We start from the raw sequence: 22,271 nt of genomic DNA, 5'->3' as shown, positions 1-22,271 counted from the left end.
AACTTTAAACATACCTTATGCACTCACAATGCTTTACTATATCATCTCTGCTATCGTTTGAAATGTTATTCTAAGCTTTTTTTTCAATAAAAATGTAACTCGTAAATTTACTGATCTTGTCATTGGTCATTTGCAAAATCATTTTGTTAAAAAACATTCTCTTTGTACACACAAGTACTCAGAAGTTGATGTTAAAAAGATACTTGACTGTTTGATTGACAATATCTATGTGGTTTTTGGGGATCAAGTCTTCTAACAATTTGGCAATAGTCCATGGGTACCAATAGCGCCCCGTTATTAGCATACCTATTTTTGTATTTAAATGAAGCAGAATGCATTCAAAAAACTTCTACATGAAAAGAAGTACATGTATCTTGCTATTGCCTTCAATTCAACATTAAAATATATCGATGACATTTTATCAACTAACAATATTCATTTTCTTTCCTACGTTGATTCAATACATTCCTTTGAACTCGAGATACTACAGAGTCTGGCACATCCGTTTCATACTTGGATATCTTACTAGAAAAAGACGTTATAATGGTAATCTAACAAAACTTTATGATAGACATGATGACTTCATCTTTTCTTTCGTCATCTTCCTTTATTTGTTTATGTCTCCCAGTTAATTTTACGCAAGAGCATGCTCTACGTACGAACAATTTCTAAAACGAGGCAAACTTCTGCTTGCCCGATCATGACAATTATCACACCGTGGGTGTGAATGATCAACAGGGGATGCTTACTAGCTCCTCCATGGCACCTAATCTCACCTCTGATGTTTTTAAGAACCGTGTTTGCTCTGCTCCAAATTTGTATTGTTTCAATAGCCTTTTGAGCTTGTTTACTGTTCGTTGTCTTTAAATTTTTTTTACACACCTCCTAATGTGTTCAGAACCTTTCACTTTTCGATGTTCTGCAAAATATAATGCCCCAGTAGCTCTCAGTAGCTCTTGTAAGATTTAGTGAGACTTCAGCGAAACTGTTAATGGATAACGTAAAAAAATTACTGAAGTTAGCTAGGAAGTGGATAGCACGCGAAGACATGGTAAACAGAAAAGCTATGTTACATTTTCACCACTGTATGATACCAATGGAAATGTACTTCAATCTCTCTAGAGTCTATTCAAACTTCTGCAATAAGTGCTCTTTATCACATATTTACCCCTTTATACAGTGGATATAGCTCATTGCATATCGTTTTCATATCCACACTATGTATTCCTACGCCGCGTGACGTAATGTAAATAAACAAATCCATGTGCATGATGGAAAGAAGAATTCCAAATAATTCAATTGTAAATACTGATGGAGGTGGTTCAGGTTTGGTGAAATCTTCTAAATTTGAAAATGATGAAATTATTTATGAAGTCGAAATTGAGGGTACAGGTCTTACATTGCCATTTCAAAGTTATCGTCTCAAAATAGTGAAACCTGTCTCGCAGCAGACGACGTCTGGATCGCGATTTGAATTAATAGACAAAAATGATATTGATAAATATATCAATGATCAAGAAAACAAAAACACATGGAAAAAACTTCTACTGACATGAATTTGCTAAAATCGTTTCTTGAAACTCAAAATGAAAACAGACCCATAGAAACAATCCCTCCCACTGAATTGTATAACATTTTGTGTAATTTTTTTTTGAATGTCCGCAAGCCTGATGGCTCAAATTATGAACCAAACACTTTGCGATCTTTTATGAGCAGCTTTGATAGACATTTACGTAAAATGAAGTATGGATGGCAGATTGTTTCAAGCATAGAATTTGTTAAAGCACGCGAAGTTCTCAAGGCAAAACAGCGAAGTCTTAAAGACGAGGGTAAAGGAAATCTATCTAAAAAGAAGACCCATTAACTGACATCGAAATAAAAAAAAAACTGTGGGAATGTGGTCTGTTAGGGGCACAAACTCCTTAGAGTATATTAAACTCACTTTGGCTATTCAACACGATTTATTTTGGACTGAGGTGTTCAGATGAACACAGATCCATGTCGTGGGGTGACATTTGTTTGCAAACTGATATTACTGGCGTAGAATACTTAACATTTAATGAACACCAATCAAAAACCAGACAAAGAGTAAACCCAAGGGATGTTCGAGTAGTCAAACCCAAAATGTGGGCAAATACTGACGCGCCGGATCGATGTCCTGTTGCTATATACAAAATATATTCAGAAAAAAGACCTGATGATTTTTCAAAACCCGATAATCCATTTTATTTAGCTACACATACTCAGCAACACGCATTGTCAATCCAAGAACAATGGTTAAAAAGACAGTCAGTCGGCGTCAATAAATTATCATCTTTAATGAAAAGAATGACAAATGCAGCAGGTATTGGTGGAGGCAAAAAACTCACCAACCACAGTGCTCGAAAACATCGAGTGCAAAAATTAAGCGGAAACAGCATACCTCCAAATCAAATCATGCAGATAACTGGCCATAAAACATCCAATCCATAAACATTTACAGCAGCATCAATGAGAATCAACACAAAAGTATTTCTGGCATCCTTTCGAACTCAGCACCTCCCGTTAACAACCCTGGATCCGCCACATTCAATTGGACACAAAACAATTCGATCACAAATACGGCTGTACGGAATACAACAACATCAAACACTGGAAGTTCCATGATTGTTAATGTCTCATGGGGCATTCAAAACTTCTTGAATGGAGATGTTCACGGCGGAAAAATTATTGTAAACATCCATGAATGTTCAAACAAAACACCACGGAAAAGGCCGCGTGTCATCTTTGACACGGACTCGGATGACTGAAGTCAATAATAATTGTAAATGACTTGATTTGTCAAATTTAAGTTTATTTCATATTTTTGAACGAATTTTCATTCATGAATTAAAAAATGTAACTGCTAAAATACATTCGTTCTTCTATTTTTGTACGAACTATTTCTAACAGCGTAATATTATTTACGTATGTTATTTGGTCCGAGGTAACCGATAGGGAACTTTGAATTAGAAAATAAAGACAAGAAACGCTTTGATAGTTGAACAAAAATATGTGATAAAAAGGATCTCCCATGGTTTGTGGTTGGATATGATTTTTATCCAACTCGTTGTGTGTTTTCTATCCCCTCGCCAAGGCTCGGGGATAGAAAACACACAACTCGTTGGATAAAAATCATATCCAACCACAAACCATGGGAGATCCTATATTTATGACATAAATGTTTGTCTGTATGTTTCTAAATTTCTTTTTGGGCAAAAATACTTGATTTGGAACTATATTTTCTGGCGTCAGACTAAATTAACATGCGAAACGAGGTACACTGTACCAGCTTGAGCGAAAACTGACAAATCAGCTGAATGAATTGAATTACATTATGGGTTACTACCAAACTACAGGTATTGGATGCTTGGAAAAGAACTGAATCTACTTGCAACCAGAAATCCACAATGGTAATTTTTAAGCATTCCATAGATGAAAAACAATATACCCACTATTAGCTATTATTTCCATTCTCACATTTACAAGCAATTGTACAAGAAAGGTAGAATTCTAGGTTTCTCAAAACCATTCTGTAAGCGATTTGCGTCTGTATCCCTTTGTTGTACTATCGGTGAATATGTAGGTCAGGCGGATTTCTATGCGAATTGTTATGTTAAAAAACCTTTGTTGCTGCTCGTTCTTCTTATGCCATAGCGTTAAAAAGTTGACTCAAAAAAGTTCTCTTTTTTTAATCGAAAAAGTTCTCTTCTTATTTTTGATAAATAAAATTTGTATAATTTATCCCCATAGTTTTCTTTATTACTTTTAGCTTTTAAGTAGAATGCTATACATGTATAATAAATTCATTATAAAAGTAACTTGATCCAAAGAGCAGTATCTCGTCTCGTTGACTGGCCTGGATCGCCAGATCAAACGAGATTTTAATGGATTTCGTGAATCCTGTAAATAATACAAATCGTTAACAATGCAAGATTTTGGGCCCCTGGAAAGGCACATGTGAGAGCAAGTGACTAGGAGGAGTAAGTACCCTCTGTCCACTGGCCACATCCGCCATGGGCCCTTTCTATTGTTAATGTGGTCAGAGTAGTGTAAAAACAATTTTTTACAATTTGTATGAAACGTATTTAACAAAACACCAACCAGGGTTGCATTTGCAAACATTGTCATTATATTGACTAAAGAATTTGCGAAATGCTGACTTTCAATGAGATTTGTGGAAGCCCTGCATCACTAATTAATTCGTCATTAGCCTGCTTAAGAACGGCAATACTGCTCAAAAGTCCAAATAAACAGTATAAGTTGTGAGCTGAGCAAACTTATGAAACAGAAGTTGGATCAGGTGTCCTAAAGGAAGGAGCATACCCTATCGATCGTCACACCCACCGTTTGTCCGTCATGATCGGGTAAACAGAAAAATTCCTTAAATAATTTAATTAAAGACCTAAAAATTTACATGAACGACATGAGTTAAAATTAATCCTGATAATAAGAAAGGTCATCATATTGTCTACAGAATTTGCGAAATGCCAACTTTAAATGATATTGATGATATTCTTGTATCGTCGACTTATTTGCCACTGCATTGTTTTAGAAATTGATCATAAACCCCATTTGCCGGTTGTAAATTGCTACGTTAATAAGCAAGGAGGATACTCAACAGAGAGAAAAATAAAATATTTTGAAACTGACTGCACGTTCAATTTTCCATAAAATAAGAAAAACTCAAAATATGTGCTTTATATATTGTACCAAGCATGAAACTCTACACTGATATTGGGATATCGCAATTTGTATTAGATCATAAAAGACAAGCGCGTACAGTGAAATCATTTTTAATTCGTGGGGGTCAATGTAATTAGTAAACAAAATTTTGACGTAATTTCGTGATCAACTCGTTTTAACAGGAGATTAGATATTATAATATAAAGATAAAGTAATCACTCGTGGAAATGTAAGGAGTGTTAAGAAAGTTCGTTCCATAATAAATTTTTCAGTCTGACAAAATCACAGGATTGTGCTTTTGATTTTTAGAAATTAAATTTCTAGCTATTGGATTTTTTTCTATAGGAAAATATATATTGGCATCTTTAATCACCCAAATGACAGAGCTGTTGATCTTTTTGTGTGAAAATGTAGGGCTACTTGCTTTTGTGTCTTCACAGCATATCTTACATCATACAAATCTGATGAGCTTAAGTAAAAGAAAGATAAGTCACATTTCAAAAGAATAGGTTTGTCATATTGAAATTCTAAACTGACTTGATAAATTTTTCTTAGGTGTTTGAAAGGATATATTGATCTGAGTGCTTAAGATTTTTCACAAATATGTTGCATCCCTGACTTTTCTGCACAGACATCATCTGTTTTAATACCTACCCCCCCCCCCCTTTTCGTTTCAGCAAAACACAATTAAAACCTCATCAGTAGCAAGAATGATCTCTGTGAACATGAAATATCCCACTCAGGTTAAGTTTTAACTGGTTTTGGAAAATTATACACATTATACACATGTTTGTGAATTTTAAATTAATGCTAACATTTTAGGAAATCAGGCATTGTATGAAATTGTGTCAGAAGGAAATTTCGAGCTCAGGATCGACTTAGAAGACAAAACAGGAGAATGGAGATATGCAAAGTATTCTCACTTCTCAATAGGTTGTCCTGATACTAATTACACCTTGAGTGTTTCTGGCTATAAGGGAAATGCTGGTGAGTTCGTAAATTAATCGATTATCGATTATTCCAGAATCTAGATTACTTTTGTTACATTTAGTATGATGGTCGAATTTGTTTGTAGAATAACCATATCGTATTTACCTTCATTAGTTTGGAGGTGGTTTGAATTATATTCAAACTTCCATTATGTTTTGATGTACTGCATTTCAATCTATTCGACATGAGTTCGGATAGGTTTTATTATGTGCGATTAGAATTGTGTTCGACCGTTCTGTGATCTAATTTGAGCAAATAATATTATCTCCAATACCCTTAAAAGTATATTTTGGCGTTATTGATATCTAAAATATAACTGTTGAAAGTCCTAAGGAATATTTTCCGTTAATTTGATGCAAAACATAAATAAATATGGGCTACAATTTGACCTTTCAGTTATAGAACCTAATTTGATAATGCTTGAACAAACATTTTATTTCTGCTGTAAGTATGTATCTAAAAAGACTTTCAAGCAATTGTGATGAAGATTTCCAGGTAAAAAGTTAAAAGTCCAAGTCTTGCTATTGCCATTAGTGTCAGTTATGCTAAGCAAGATACTAGTAAAAATTTCTATTTCTGTTTTCTTTTTTCGAGAGAAATACTTTCAAATACCGTTAGCCTAAATTTTACTCAATTTTTACATGTACTACTTTGCTCTAAACCAATTCATAATGTTCATCCACAAAATATTGATGTGTCATAATTCATGCTTATGAACATGTGACAAAGTGAATCATAAGCACGCATTTATCATTTAATATTTATTGATCTTACATCTTTAAAAATCATAAATTCACTTCCTGTCTTTATCTATGCAATCAAATATTTTTGTACGTACAAGCAACAGTCGTATATATCATTTAATGCATTTAATACATATCACTGTTAATTGTGCTCAGTTTTGTCACGGTACTTGGTGGTATGCAGCATGCTCTCACAGTAATCTCAATGGTGAATACGGAAATGACGTGTATGCGAAAGGCATCAACTGGTATCACTGGCATGGTTTCACTTATTCTTTAAAATCCTCACAAATGATGGTCAGGAAAATAAGAACATAAAATGGACTTGAGAAACAGTCAACAGCCATGTAAAGTGCTGTTCATATCATATTATAAAAAATTGTATTTTACTGTTTAGTTTATTTGTACATGTAGGTCCAGTGTAATGAAGTCTTGCACAATTGCAATGGACTTTTCATTGATGACATATTGTAAAATTCAACTTCAAAGCTGAAAGATTAAGATACAATAAATAATTTCTTAAACTACACACTTCACATTAAAATTTAAGCATATAAACACATTGTGTGATAAATAACTTCAACAAATTGAGGACAATATTGGAAGTAGAAAAGAAAAATATTCTTATTCAAAAATAAAATAAAAATATTAGAATAAAACCTCATTTTGGGGTACAGACGGACGGACACCTGAAATATTTAATGGAGTTTCGTTTTTCTAAAAAAAAAAAAAAAAAAAAGCATTGAAGTTTTTGAAGATTTTTTGATAAATATGAGCTTAATTTTAATACGTAGTATTATATAAGAAACTTTATTTCACTTGGTAAATCCTGGTTAATATTTGTTTAAGAATGCACGCAATTTGTACTAGTTCTTCTTCATGGACAAAAATTATGCGTCGTAAATTGAGCTCAATATAGAATTAGGGCTCTGATGAATGGATATCGCCTCTTTTCTTCTGATATTTGTCCATCAAACAGACCAATAAGACAGTTTCAAAGATGTTAAGAATACTTCTGCAATTCTTTAATATTTCGCTTAGATAAGCATGACGGACCATGCCCACTTCCACATCCATCAAATACAGTCGCACACTCGTTTAACATCGCTTGATTTTTCAAAGAAACCATCTCCTTCGTACTTTCTGCTTTGTTTGAACACCAAGTGCAGTTACGATTGACCTCGGCCTGTGGCGTAATATCGCATACAGCTTGGCTATGCAAATGACCATGACACAAGATATTTACAGACATTTTGATTCGTTATTGTGCAGAGATGCGTGACTGTCTCGTCGACTAGACTGCCACGCCTCTCTCTACAGTTATCTCTTATAAACGAAACAAAGTGCTGTAAATATAACTGTGACAACTCGATCTTTGAATCTTCTAGCTTAACTATCAGTTGGAGAGCTTGAGGATTAAGGGAAACGTGCTACACATCCAAAAAGGACCAGAGCAATGGACGTTATAGTAAAATTAATCTTAATGTCATTTTTATCACATTATACATTACAGGTTACATAACATTTGGCCATTCTCGAATGCATTCATGTCCAACAAAACAGCAGGAATGAAGCTGGTCAGCTGAACAGTTATAGAATATCTCTATCAGATTAAGTAATAGATATTCACTAAACCTCTCCTCTCTACCTTCAGATTTTTAGTCGTTAGCTCATTTCTAGCACGTTTATTTTTTAAACATTTCATAGTGTTTAAACATTTCACCAATTGATTTTTAGATCTTTGTGTGTTGTAACTTTTCTTTTCAAAAGCACCAGTTATATCCATATTCAAGCAAATAGTACAGTTTGAAATTCTTTAAGGTATTTGTTGAATGGGGGACCAGCTGCAAATAATACATTAAAAGTTGACAATATATATAATTTTGTATACTGATCCCTATTCCCTAGCTTTACAGCTAAGCTTTAAACAATCTTGCTTTTTGATGCAATTTGCGAACAGAGAGGAATTTAATGTACCTGACTACTTCATGAATTATTTGTACTTTCATAATTGCTTAGCTTATAGCATGATTGTAATACATGTATCAATCATTATCGATTAGATTTTTTATTCGCATTCATTGAAAAAATTAGGATACATCCATATTTTTTTTTATTTGAAACATACATGTATAGCTTACACAAATGGTACTTAAAATTATTTGTAAGTTTTTATTAATAATTTGAAACAAACAAATGTCCTGTTAATTGATATTCTTATCAATGATGCCACAAATGCACATCAAACGCAGCCCGGCCAAGGCACTGGGTTATCTACCAGTTGGACGATAATAAGAAAAAAAATAAATTCCAAATTCCAATTGTAGAAGAACAATGGACACCACGTATAGTGCATCATCATATAAAATCTATTTGTTTTAATTTAATCTGTTCATGAGTTATTTTCTTTTTATAAGATTTCTTTTCCGGAAATAAGGCCATATTTTGTCTTGTTGTATAAATACTAATGTTCAAAATTTAATATTGTCTTTTTATGAACAAGTGGCATTTAATGTGTGTATAGGTGTGTGTGTGTTTAATTTCTATTATTGAGACTTTCCATTTTAAGTTTTCAGTTTAATGTTTTGACGATTTTAACTTTTACTATAGTTCAGACAGTATTGAGAAAACTATTGATTTTTGCATACCCATACGAAAATGGCTAGTTACCCGTCAACTAATCGTCAACTAACAGTCAACTAGTCGTCAACCGAATATGCAAAAACAGTTGACTACTAGGAGTTGAATGCTTATCTTAAAAGCGGTGAACTGTTTTGCATAAAATGGTCAGTTGACCATTAGTTGAATGCTAATACATTGACAATTTCATGCAAGAAAAGAGTTGACCATTGTTGAACACTCCGACTTTGTGAAATCTTGCAGAGTTGACTATAGTTGACCACTCAGTGCTAGAAAATCCATCTGACTCTATTTATGTTGGGTTTGGAATGACAATTATTATAGATCGGGTTTACAACAATATAGATTTGAATTAAGTAACGTGTGTCAGTGTGTGTTTTGTTAGATAATGGAGAATTTTGAATTGAAATAATTGTTTTCATGAATGATACAGCTTATGCAATCCATGTAAGTATAAAATTAAAGATTTTTCTTTCTTTATATTTTTTCTAAAAGAAATTAGAAGGACAGAATACTGTAGCTAGTATAGGTCCCTACTATTGTGCACTTGATAAAATAGTAAAAGAATTCCGATAACTTCTCGTGCATCAAGTGTTTTGTTGTGTTCTTTGTTGTGTTATTGGTAAAAATATACCATTGTTTAGACTAAATCTACTTTAAGCACAGAAAATACAGGAGGCATAGCAGCTTGTGAGAGTGTGCCAGCTCAATTTATTTTTATGCATTTATATACACAAATGCATATAGATGAATATCATTTTAGTTGCCCCATTGTTTTGACTTACTCAGAGACATGGCAGCATTTCCAAGCACACATGTACTGCTTGACTTAGGTTTTTAAAACTCCTCCATTTTTTTTAAATGCAACATGCACTGACTAATGGAGTATTCAACAGTGGTCAACTGCAACGAAAATAGAGGAATATTCAACAGTGGTCAACTGCAAAGGAAATAGAGAAGTATTCAACTAATGATGAACTGCAAAGAAAAAAGAGAAATATTCAACTAATGGTCAACTGCAAAGAAAATAGTGGAGTATTCAACTAATGGTCAACTGCAACGAAAATGGAGGAGTATTCAACTAATGGTCAACTGCAAAGAAAATAGAGCAGTAATCAACTAATGGTCAACTGCAAAGAAAAAAGAGGAATATTCAACTAATGGTCAACTGCAAAGAAAATAGAGGAGTCTTCAACTAATAGTCAACTGACAAGAATATATAGAGCGTTCAACAGTGGTCAACTATGTGCTCCCTCATTTGCATGGCAAAAATTCAACTAATGGTCAACTGACGGTCAATTGATCGTCAACGAACCGTCAGCTGAATACTCCGACTGAATTCTAATAGTATTTTTTTCGTATGGGTAACCTACAGTTATTTTACAAATGCATGACGCCAATAATTTATTTACGTGTACTGTTCTTGTGCTATATTTAGCAAAAGACATGCAGGTATTTCCAAAGCTATAGATAGAATACATTGATCTAATTTCGAAAAAAGAAATTTGTCATAAAAGAAGGCAATTTGCGTACGTGTTAAATTCAAAGAAACACGAAGAAATGAAAGCACTCAAAAGTGTATAACAGACGATTTTTATTTACTTTGCAATCAAATGGTTCCAAACTGCACAAATTGCGTGAGTATTTACTATCAGCATGTACCAATTAATAATTGAAAAAATAATTTCTCTGAGTCATTTTATTATTTCATCATGTTTGAATGCATTTTTGTAAAACCATAAATATGTTCGATTTCGGACACAACAGTTTTTCATTCATGATCGAATCCTGTGGTAGCTGATGGTTGTTGTATTTTAAGAAAGGCCGTGGACCCATGAGGGAAACAATATATATTTAAGAAAGGAGGCATCTCAAAATAATTTTCCTGTTTTTATGAAGTACAGATTGATCAAAATTAAAAAGATATTTCTATTTGTTTTATTTTAAATAACAAAGTTTACAGACAATTTAACTATAGAAACGAGGTTATTCAAGTTCAGGATCGCTGATATTTTTTTTTATTTTAAACATAAATAACATATATCATGTACATTATATATACACCCAGTCTCATATCATTATTTTTTTTAACTCAGACACACTATAAATAGCTTTAAAAATACTTATTTCCATTCATATGTAGAATCGATATATCCAAGTAAACTTGAAATAAAAGTTACTACAGAGTTTGACACATCTGCTTCGTATTTGGATATTTTACTAGAAAAAGACGTTAATGTTAACTGAATAACACAACTTTATGATAATCGTGATGACTTCAACTTTTCAAGCGTTAGCTTCCCTTTTATATGAAGCAATATACCCTAATCACCTGCATATGGTGTTCATGTCTCCCAGTTTATTCGATACGCAAGAGCATACTCTACGTATGAAAAAATTCTTAAACGCAGCACGCATTTGACAAGATTTGATGAAACAAAGATATCAAGAGTATCGTTTGAAGTCACCATTTTGCGAGTTCTTTGGTCGATATAATGATCTTGTCAGCAAATCAATCTATCACTAATTACTGATTGACGTTTTTCATACCAATTGTTAGGCCATTATTTACACAGTGAATTGTGTACGGATTTTTCTGTTTGCCTGACCATGGCAATGAGCACACGGCGGGTGTGACCGGTCTACAGGGGATGCTTACTTCTGTATGGCACCTGATCCCACTTTGCTCTGTTCCGATTTGTATTGTTTAAACTTTTGATTTCTGTTCGCTATCTCCACATTTCATGTGTAAATAAAATCCTTTACTGAGTCGGGTATATTTAAAATATCACCGATATTACATATGTAGAGTATATTAATTAGATCCCATTAACACAAGGATACTTTGAGGCAATTAAGTTTAAAATGGCCCAACGTTTCTTGAAAAGAAGAAATTGTTTAAAAAAAAAAAGATTGTGACGAAAACAACTCGTTTTACACATTGTTTTAATTGAGAAATGTTTTACACTAGAAATATAACTCTGTATTTCTAAATATATCATCACACCTTAAGTGTGTTTCTTGTTATTTTAACTAGGATAACGATGATTAAATTAATAATTTTAATCCTGACTGTTTCAGTTTTGTACAGACCCATGTATGATAATTATATTCTGAGGGGTATGTTTTAAAACGTAACAATATAACAAAAAATAGCAATCATGTATTTTCTAAAGGATTTAAGTCAGAAACTTAAATGTTTTGAGTAATAGAAGTTCCATGTGAAATTTGTAACAAATCATGAAAAAAGACTTCTGGCTGTGTCCTTTTGTAATTCGATGTAGATCAAAGACAAAATTGTGTATAACTTTTTTTTTTTTTTATATTTTTGAGAGGGATATCATTCTAGCTGCAGTATGAATTAAATAGTGTGAAATCCTTAAAAAGTTTATCAATTTCAAAATATTGTCTTATAATTCCATTTAAAATATTTGACCCAAGTAGATTTCAAGAGAGAGAGAGAGAGAGAGAGAGAGAGAGAGAGAGAGAGAGAGAGAGAGAGAGAGAGAACCCCCAGGTGTATATACATGTAGCCCCAAGCAAAACTTTAAAAACTTGTGATTGCAAATGCTCGGAAGGAGACACAGTATTTGAAAAACAATTTTTTCCCCTGCGTTGTTTTCAGAACAGTTCAAAGCTGAAAATGTATACCTTGTCATCATAGTGTGACTTTTATTCAGGTCGAAAAAAAAACTGCACATTTAGAAAAAGAATGTTCCATTTAATGGTTTCATGAAGTAATAGACATGTAATGGTCTTACTCTAGGTCATATATCAAGTCAAGTAAATTTTACTACATCAATTCATCTTTGATTATGAGAATTAAGGTTATATGCTTCAGAATAGCATCAATGATGGAAATTCAGTTTTCATAAATGTTCTTTTAGTTTTTGGTTTAATTACAGAAAAAACGTGTGATGGTGAAATCAATCACTTTTCGAGATAGTGGAAAGATACTTTTGTTTTACTCTCCTAATTAAAAAATGAATGAACAGACACATACACATACACACATACATGAGAAGAGAATACAGTTCATACAACATTATCTAAATGGGTATAAGAAGGCACACAGAAAAGAAAATCATATGGACAGGGAGTAATATGGTAAATTCCTAAGGGATTTTTTTTCAATATTATCAATCTGAGAAGTAAAATAACACATATTAAAAATCCCATAGGAGTAATTTAAAAATTCCTAAGGGAATTTTTATCATAAGGGAAATTATTTTCCTAAGGGAGAAAAAAATTCCCTTAGGAGAAATTTTTTTTCCTGTAGGACTTTTTTCCTCCTACAGGATTTTTCTTTCTCCTATAGGAAGGTAATTTCCCCTAGGAAATAAAATTCTCCCTTGGTAAATTAATTTCCTAGAAATCCATTCATTTTTTAATTAGGAGAGTAAAACAAAAGTATCTTTCCCCTAGGAAATAAAATTCTCCCTTGGTAAATTAATTTCCTGCAGGAATTCTGAAATATCCTACAGGAAATGATCGAATCCCATAGGATTTTGATAATATCCCTCAGGAATTTTAATTTTCCTACAGGAACTTTATTTTTCCCATGGGAATTTTCTTTTTAAAGGTGATTATCTCACCTGACAGGTGAGATTCACCTGTGACAAAGGTAGTTTTGAACTCTGTAAGTGATGGTCTACCTCATGGTATATATGGATTTTATGTAAACTAAGAGTTTGGCGGGCGCCGATTTGCCACTTTGGAAGTGGCAGATTTATCCGGCACAGTGTTATTAAATAAAAATATTTATATTATCATTCCTGATTCAAGGAAGGGCTAGGACTATGACCAAAAGTCTTTGATCTATTGACAAAAAAAAAACGTGTTTGTAAGAGGAGTAAATAATGATGAAAAGTGGGAAAAAGGATTGATATTTAAATTTTCAAGAGTTTTTAAGACCATGCAAAGATAACTCCTTCCCCTTTTCCCTCTGCCTGGCCCCTAAAAATACATTGTACACACCAGTACTTTGTTGAACATTAAACACATCTACAAAAATGTACACGAAGTTTAATAGTGAATCTCTGAATGATTTCATTTTCTAATTCTAGGAGGTTGGGTTGACCCTAGGGTATCCGAAATGAAATGTCAAGCAGACAATCATTGATGCAGGTCATATTGTGATCATTTCTAGTTCCACGGTGTGGGGATTACCACCTGGGGTAATAACCTTTATACCATTAAATGCATAATGACACAAGGAACAAGACTGTGTATGTTAAGGGGGAAAGGGGGTGGGGTGGGGTAATGACCTCTTTTATCATTTAATGTGTCATAATACAAAGATGGTTTTGGGGCTTTCGTTTTTATTTACAGCTATTTGATTGTTTCTAGTTCCCGGGAGTGGGATTGATGAGCAATCCAAAAATGATAACGGTAGTAATAGTACTCGTAGCGTGATGCAAGTCCAACTTCAGGTGTTGTTCGATCAATTGTAGAAGTTGTCATTTTGGCATCTATTTTTTTAGTTAGGCAAAAACACTAAGCTCTATAATAGTATTTGTTGTTTTAACAAATTCAACAAGTTCCAATTATGGACCAAAAATTTACAACCCCCGTTTTTTTTTTTAATATTCTTTCAGAAGTAGACGACTTTCACATTCATAAGAGTTATCTCTCTTTGTCGTCCAATTGCTCATTTTTATCACTATATCCTTTGTAACTTCCCTGAAAATATTCTTAACTTTCAAAGCCCTTCGACCGTCACGGTAGCTCAGTCGGTAGAGCGCTTGCTCCGTGATCGGAAGATCGTGTGTTCGAATCGCGGCCGCGACTGACCTAAATCGATGAAAAATAGTTATCAACTGTTCTTTCGCCATGCCCTCGACTTTTTGAAGTAAAAGTTGTGGGTCCTCGGATGAGACCTTAAAAACCAAGGCCGTGTCACGGTAAAGAACCCTTATTGCTCAATGGCCCTAAGTGGCGAGTAAAGGTCTAAATTTGATGTCCTTCACCGGTATATGAGGACGTCTCTATATGAGTGAAAAATTCTCGAACGGGACGTAAAACAACAATCAATCAATCAATCAAAGGTTTTCGGACTATTTTGTACCGTTCCTGTATTGTTATAGCATGGGCACTAAAGAAAACATAATGAGCTTATACATACAGATTTAATTTGTATGACACTGCCCCATAAAGATATTAAATACATGTATTATAAAAGTAAAGCAGTGGGTTACGCCAATTGATCCAATACTGACCCCGCAAAGGGAAATAACTTTTGTAAATGTGAAAGTCGTCTATTCTCTTTTAAACAGAATTTACGTCATTAAATTCTGTTATTTCAAACTGGTAATGAGTTTAATATAAGAAATACTTTCATTTTAGAGGCTCATGGCACATGTTCACCTGAGCATTTTAACATTTCGTAAATTCTATGGTCGATCCAATGATCTTGTCAGCAAATACAATCTATCACTAAGTCAAACGCTAACATATGTTTTTCATACTAATTGTTAGGCCATTATTTACCCACTTAATTGTCGACCGACTTTTCCGTTATTTCCTGATCATGACAAGGAAAACGCGGCGAGTGTGACCGGTCGACAGGGGATGCTCACTCCTCCATGGCACCTGATCCCACCTCTGATGTTGTAAAGGTCGATGTCTGTTCTGCTGCTGATTTGTATAATTTTAATGGACTTTTAAGCTTGAATACTGTTCGTTATCTCCATATATTTTATTGACAAATACATGTATATATTCTGTGTAACTATAGAATTATTGGGCTTCTTCCCTGGTTACCCAAAAATAAAGGAGACTGCATGTAGAGGCAAATACCTTAGTGCGGGTATTACTGTCATATGGCAGCATCTAGTTTCTTACCTGCATTTGCTACAGTTGAGAATTCAGTACCCACAATGGGTGAATTTTGTTCAGCCACAGCACTTGATACCAAACCTGAATTACCTGTATCTCCTGGCTTATTCGTTATCTGACAATCTGACAAAGAAGGGCTTGCCTGTAAGCTGCTGCTTGAAAAGAAGTTGTAGCATTTTACCCCATTTTACCATTACATTATGAAAAAAGATACTCCTCTGTTGTGGTAGCAATGATTTTATCTCTGCTTACGTCTTCTTAATGACCGACTCTTTTATGGCTTTGGTTAATGCTGCCAAGGTTTCAGGAGGAAAACTGAGGGATCGAGTGCCATCTTGAAACAATTGTCACAGAATCAGAGGTGAGGCCCCCGTTTCGTTTTGGCAACGTCGTGGTCTTTTCCCGTGACTTGTATTTGGCTGATGGGATTTATTCCCTTTAGTTGCATAATAATAGTTAATATACTTGTGGGGCTGTTGAATTGAGGCAGAAGTATATATTTCAATATTGAACATAATCTGTTTTATAATAAATATTATTGATTAGAGCAGCCTCAGGTGTGCAAGAAATATAATGACCTTACATGTGAAGATGGCAATTGATTAAAAATACATTTTATAATGAAACACATACATCGTGCATTGAATAAATAGGATTAATTTTCGATATCAATCGATAGATTGGTATAACTTCAGCCTTTTCCCACAATCGCCTCATTCTGTAATTTTCCGCTAACGAACACCCTGTACCGAGTACAGTTGAAAACATTTTTTTTCCTTTAAATATCGCAATAAAGAATAGAAGCATTATTGTTTTGAAACCAGACCACCATTTTCTGTACTACTGGCAAATCACATCTTCCATTGTGCAACGGCAAGAACAATTCATCAACTTTTCTTAAAACGTTGCCGCTCAATACAGGTATCCCCGGATATATATTAAATATCTTTTACAAATGAAAATTCGCCATGGTAATGTGGAAACTAAAACAAAAAAAACCAAAACCAAGAAGCTCAAAGTTACAAGAACATGACTGCCTGAAACTTGTACTTAGTTCTTGCCTCAAATACTGTTTAATTAAATAATTTTAGTAATCAACTAATACCGTAACAAACAAAAATGCAGAAATATTCCCAACGATTATTCTTCACAGAAAGGGAAAAATCTGGAAGGCATTAGGATACATTCCTAGATTAATTAAATAAAATCGATGGAAAAAATTTCACGGTAAAAGTTGAAAAACCAAGCGGACTCAAAATGGCAAGTACACCGACTGATTGAAAGATGTACTTAGGTCTTCTCTAAAGCATTGTAAGATCTCAGAAGATTCTAGGAATCAACTAATATAGTGACAATGAAATATGGGCATAACGAACAGTAATCAAGCTCAAAAGTCCAATAGTTGGACCAATAGTCCAAGTTGAAACAATATTCATCGGGAGCAGAGTAAACAAGGACCTCTAAAACATTAGAGGTTGGCTCAGGTGCCATGGAAGAGTAAGCATACTCGACCGGTCACACCCACATTGTGCTCATTCTCACGATATGGCAAAACGGAAAAACCCATAGACAATTCAGCGTGTAAATAATGGCCTAAAAATTAGCATGAAAAAACGTCAGTCAGTATTCAAATAGGTTTTAAAACTTAATGATAAATTGTAATGGCTGAGTCATTTTATCGACCATAAAACTTGCGAAATGATGACTTTAAACGAGACTTTTGTTATTCTTGTTTCATCAACTTGTTTGTCAAAAGCTTGTTGCGTTTTAGAAACTGTTTAAGGAGAGCATGCTCTTGTGTATCGAATTAACTGGGAGACCTGATCTCCATATGCAGGCGATGAATTTTATTGATACATGAAAGAGGTAAGTTGACGCTGGAAAAGTTGAAGTCATCACTATTATTTTAAAGTTTTGTTGTAAGGTTTTTCTAGTAAAATATCCAAAAACGAAACAGACGTGTCAGACTCTGTGATATCTTTATTTAATTTATTTCAAGTTTACTGGGATCTATCGAGTCGACATATGAATAGAAGTAACTATTGTTATTCGATGATACGTCGTCGATTTATCTAAATGTCGAGTTGAAGGCCACAGCAAGTGTTTTTGTCTGTTGTATGCCAAAATAGGTTTGCGAAGAAGGGGGTGCAATTGGTACCATGGAAATTCCGACAGATTGTTGGAAGACATGATCTCCCAAAACTACATAGTTATTGTCAATCAGAAACTCAAGTATCTTTTTGATATCAACTTCAGAATACTTGTGTGTACAATCAGAATGCTTCTTAAAAAAATTTATTTTGCAATTGATCAATGACAAGGCAAGTTATTTACAAGTTCCATTTTTTCCTTGCAAAAGCAGCTGTGTATGATGTCAAAAAGCCTAGACTTTAATTTATCGTGGAGAATGGTTGTACAAAGTGTTGAAAAGTCGTGGGATTTTATGCTATTGATTTTAGTAAAAATTTGTGATTTCAAATTTTCTAAAATTTTCTTAGAGTTTTTAATTATCCACATCTGATTTACACCACTTCTACTGTAGTCCAGCAATCATGAAGTTTCTCCTTCAGTGTTGTAAATGTTTTAGCGAGGATTAAAGAAAGAGGCTTGGTAGAACATTTACTTGAACCCGCTAGATATCTGTGTTTGTTATGAGTTTTATGGAGTTTTGTAATCCAGTATAGGAATGATAATTAAAATTCTTTTTTGAATGTTGGGAATATTGAAAATAGATTTATTGTAAGACCGATGTCCATGACTACGTTTACGTCTCTGTGTACTGTTAAAAAGTTCCATCACATTCACATTGCTACATATGTACATTGTGGGCTTGAAAGATTCCCAACACTATTGACATAGTCATTGTTTCCATATGGAAAGGCCGTGCCTATTTTTCTAATCCAGTATTCTTCTTGTTGTCTACGGAAAGATATACCCATTGATGGGCTATTAGTTTAATGGCAAATCTTTTGTAGAATTCTTTCATTGATAAAATAGAATGATCAGGTAAATTAATATGGTTATATAGAAGCTGCTTGTTCCTGTTGTTAATTTGCAATATATGCCCCAATATTCTTTATTAAGTGAATCCTTGGTTTCACCAACATACATAAGCCCCCAAAGGGTATATTCTATTCCGTAGACAACATTAGAGGATTTGAAATTCAAATTTTACCAAGTTTTGGTATAGAAGCTCTGTTCAGTAAGATTACTAGTAAACGAAGAGCTAGTAATCAAAATACCATATGTTTAACAATTTTTGACGGAACATTTTGAAAATGAACACATGGGATCGGAAAAAAGAATCGTCAACTTTATCTTTAATAGACACTTTATATTCCTTCAATTTTCTGTATGAACTGTTGGTTCTATACCACAACAGGAAATTTGAAGATTGCACATTTGACTTTTGTTTAATATTCCTGATGATAATCCGAAGGACACAGATTGAACTCTTAGAGACTCTGTGTCCCTTATAGACTCAAAAGAGTGACGTGACGCCTTTTTATACTGCGCTATGCGTCTTCAAGTATCTTTTCGTTATGTTGTGTACTTTTCATGAAAGAACAAGTACCGAACGACAAGTATCCTCGCGGACAGACTGTCCACCAGCAGGGATACATGTTCGGTGGTATAATGAAATATGGAGATAACGAACAGTATTCAAGCCCAATATCCATTTAGACAATACAAATCGGGAGCAGAGCAAACACTGACCTCCAAAAACATCAGAAGTGGAATCAGGTGCCGTAGAATGAGTATCCCTTGCCGACCCGTTACATCCGCAGTGTGCTCCTTGTCATGATCGGGAAAACGGAAAATCCTTAGACAATTCATTATGTAGATTATTGCCTAACCATTGGCATGAAATTTGACTTAAGGATAGGTTGTATTTTTTGACAAGGTCATTGTATCGACAATAAGACTTGCAAAATGATTACTTCAAACGAGACTGTTTATATCGTTGTTTCTTCAACTTCTTTGTCAATAGCTGCCTTGTTAAAGAAATTGTTTATACGTAGAGCATGCTCAAACACATGTACATAGAGTATGCTGACTTTTAGATTAAACTGATAACAGGAATAATTAGGCATCTTCGTAGTAGTTGCAAGTATACAACAATGATGTTTTCTTTAATTAACTGGTATTAAAGATCGATCAATCTTTTGAAGCTTAAATGATAACTCTTTTTAAGTCATCAAACAATTATAGGAATTGTTACAATGTTAGAACGAATTAAAATCAATTCTAAGTTCAAGTTAATGATCGAATTGAGATAATTTTTTCCTTCACCTAGTCTATTTGTTGCAGAGTGTAGACTTTAATTTACCTCTGATGTTGTGGATCACATCTTTTTTAGAAGAATGATTACATACTTCAGCATTGTAATTGTGGAGACAGATGTGTTTGTACTTTGATACATCTTTTGTTGTTTTATATGAATATATAATGATATGATTCGTTGTTCGCAAAATAAAATGTATAATTTAGATTCAGAAAAAGAAGAAGGCTGTTGTTATGGCCTTCAATTTGATATTTATACATGTTATTTCAATTAATGATATTCATTTTCATTCCAACATTCATTCGATACGAAATAAAAGATACCACAGAGACTGACATATTTGGATGTTTTACTAGAAAAAGATACTGATTTTCTAACTTACTTGTAAACTTTATGGTAATTGTGATGACTTCAACGTCTCTATATTCAACTTCCCTATTTATGTAGCAATATAGCATTATCATCTACATATGGGGTTTATGTCTCCCAGTTGATTCAACACGCAAGAGCAGGTTCTACGTACTATGTATTTCTAAAATGAGACAGGCTATTGACAAATAAGTCGATGATACAAAGATATTAAGAATCTCGGTTAAAGTAATTATTTCGCAAATTCTATAGTCGATATGATGACTATGTTAACAACTAAAATTTATCGTTAGGTGGAATATTGACTGACGTTTCTCATACTCATTATTTGGCTATTATTTTCACACTAAATTGTTTACCAGTCACGGGTCAATAATCAAACTGGAGTAAGACACTTCAAAATGATTTAAGTGATTGATCAACTACGAGTATTAGCATCTGTAGAAGAAATGACAATCCATAGTATTTAATAAAGTATATATATATATATATATATATATATATATATATATATATATATATATATATATATATATATATATATATATATATATATATATATATATATATATATATATATATATATAATATGCGGTAAATAATATTCATTTTAATTTAGGTACATGAAGTACAGACAAATCCTCTTAGTAAATACTTGCATTGAGAAATATCTTGAATGTGACGATGGCTTGATTTAAATAAGTATTTAGTGTAATAACATTATTAAAAAGAACATACATTCAAACTGACATAAGATAAATTGTATTAACGAGTATTCGACTATTGCTAGACTAAAGCCAAGGATTATTCGAATAACCTGTACAAATGAAATTGACATCTCTATAATAATGCATTTCATGTTATTTTCATTTCTTTTCACTCGATATAACACAAAATAGTTGCAAATTTTTGTAATCATTTTACTAGAATTCTACCCAAAAAAAGAAATGAAAATACATGTATATATTCACTTTGAGAATGTTTTCATTAACATATCTTAAGTTACTAGGGTTTGCAAAGATTTCTGCTTTCGAGTATTGTTTTTCTCTTTCTCTTTTTGCATGATATGAGGCTAAAACGTGCAATTCTATTTTTGTTGTTGAAATGTTAGGTCGTTAACATAGTCCCTTACTGATTTCAGAGGGAGAACACTTTATGAATACTTTGCAATTGAATCAATTAATTTTCCACAGTTATGTTAACATTTGCTCTGTGGAATGAGGATATTGCATTACAGCTTAAAGCAAGGGCGCTCATTCGTACCTACTTGTATGGAAACACTAATCTAGCCGAATTCCTTGATACTGTTCATCTTATTTTTGACATTCTTTTGACATAATTCTTACGAAATAAAATATTAATATTTTTAAACATCGATTATATGCGTCACACACGGAATTCATCTGAAGGGATAAATTTAAAAAACTTCTTTGTGATGTTCCTTGTTTATACAGCAACGAACAAAAATTTTGACGCTCAATTAAAAGCCTAAAATTTAGCATTTCTGTTAACAGTGACATCAAATGTTTCAGAATATTGATATTTATAGTTTTAAACATTTTTTAAATCTCAACAAGATTATTTTTAATTAATTTGTATAATATCTAAAACAAAATGACACATTGGTTTGGCATCATTTATGAGAAATTGTCCTTAGTACAATTTAATACGTTAGAGAGAACAAAATTAAATGTCATTATTTC

General features: G+C 33.1%; 1 pseudogene; it reads left to right on the top strand.

Moving 5' to 3' along the window:
• The first annotated feature begins 1,738 nt into the window (after nucleotides 1-1,738).
• LOC133185738 (GTPase IMAP family member 9-like) overlaps nucleotides 1,739-22,271 on the top strand; it is a 46,759-nt pseudogene continuing 26,226 nt past the window's right edge.

This window comes from Saccostrea echinata, unplaced genomic scaffold (genome assembly GCF_033153115.1).
Source record: "Saccostrea echinata isolate AGI-Se365-2 ecotype Australia unplaced genomic scaffold, CSIRO_AGI_Sech_v1 ptg000012l, whole genome shotgun sequence".
Lineage (NCBI taxonomy): Eukaryota > Metazoa > Mollusca > Bivalvia > Ostreida > Ostreidae > Saccostrea > Saccostrea echinata.
Note: the sequence above shows the minus strand (reverse complement) of the source record. Positions and strands in the feature narration are given on the sequence as shown.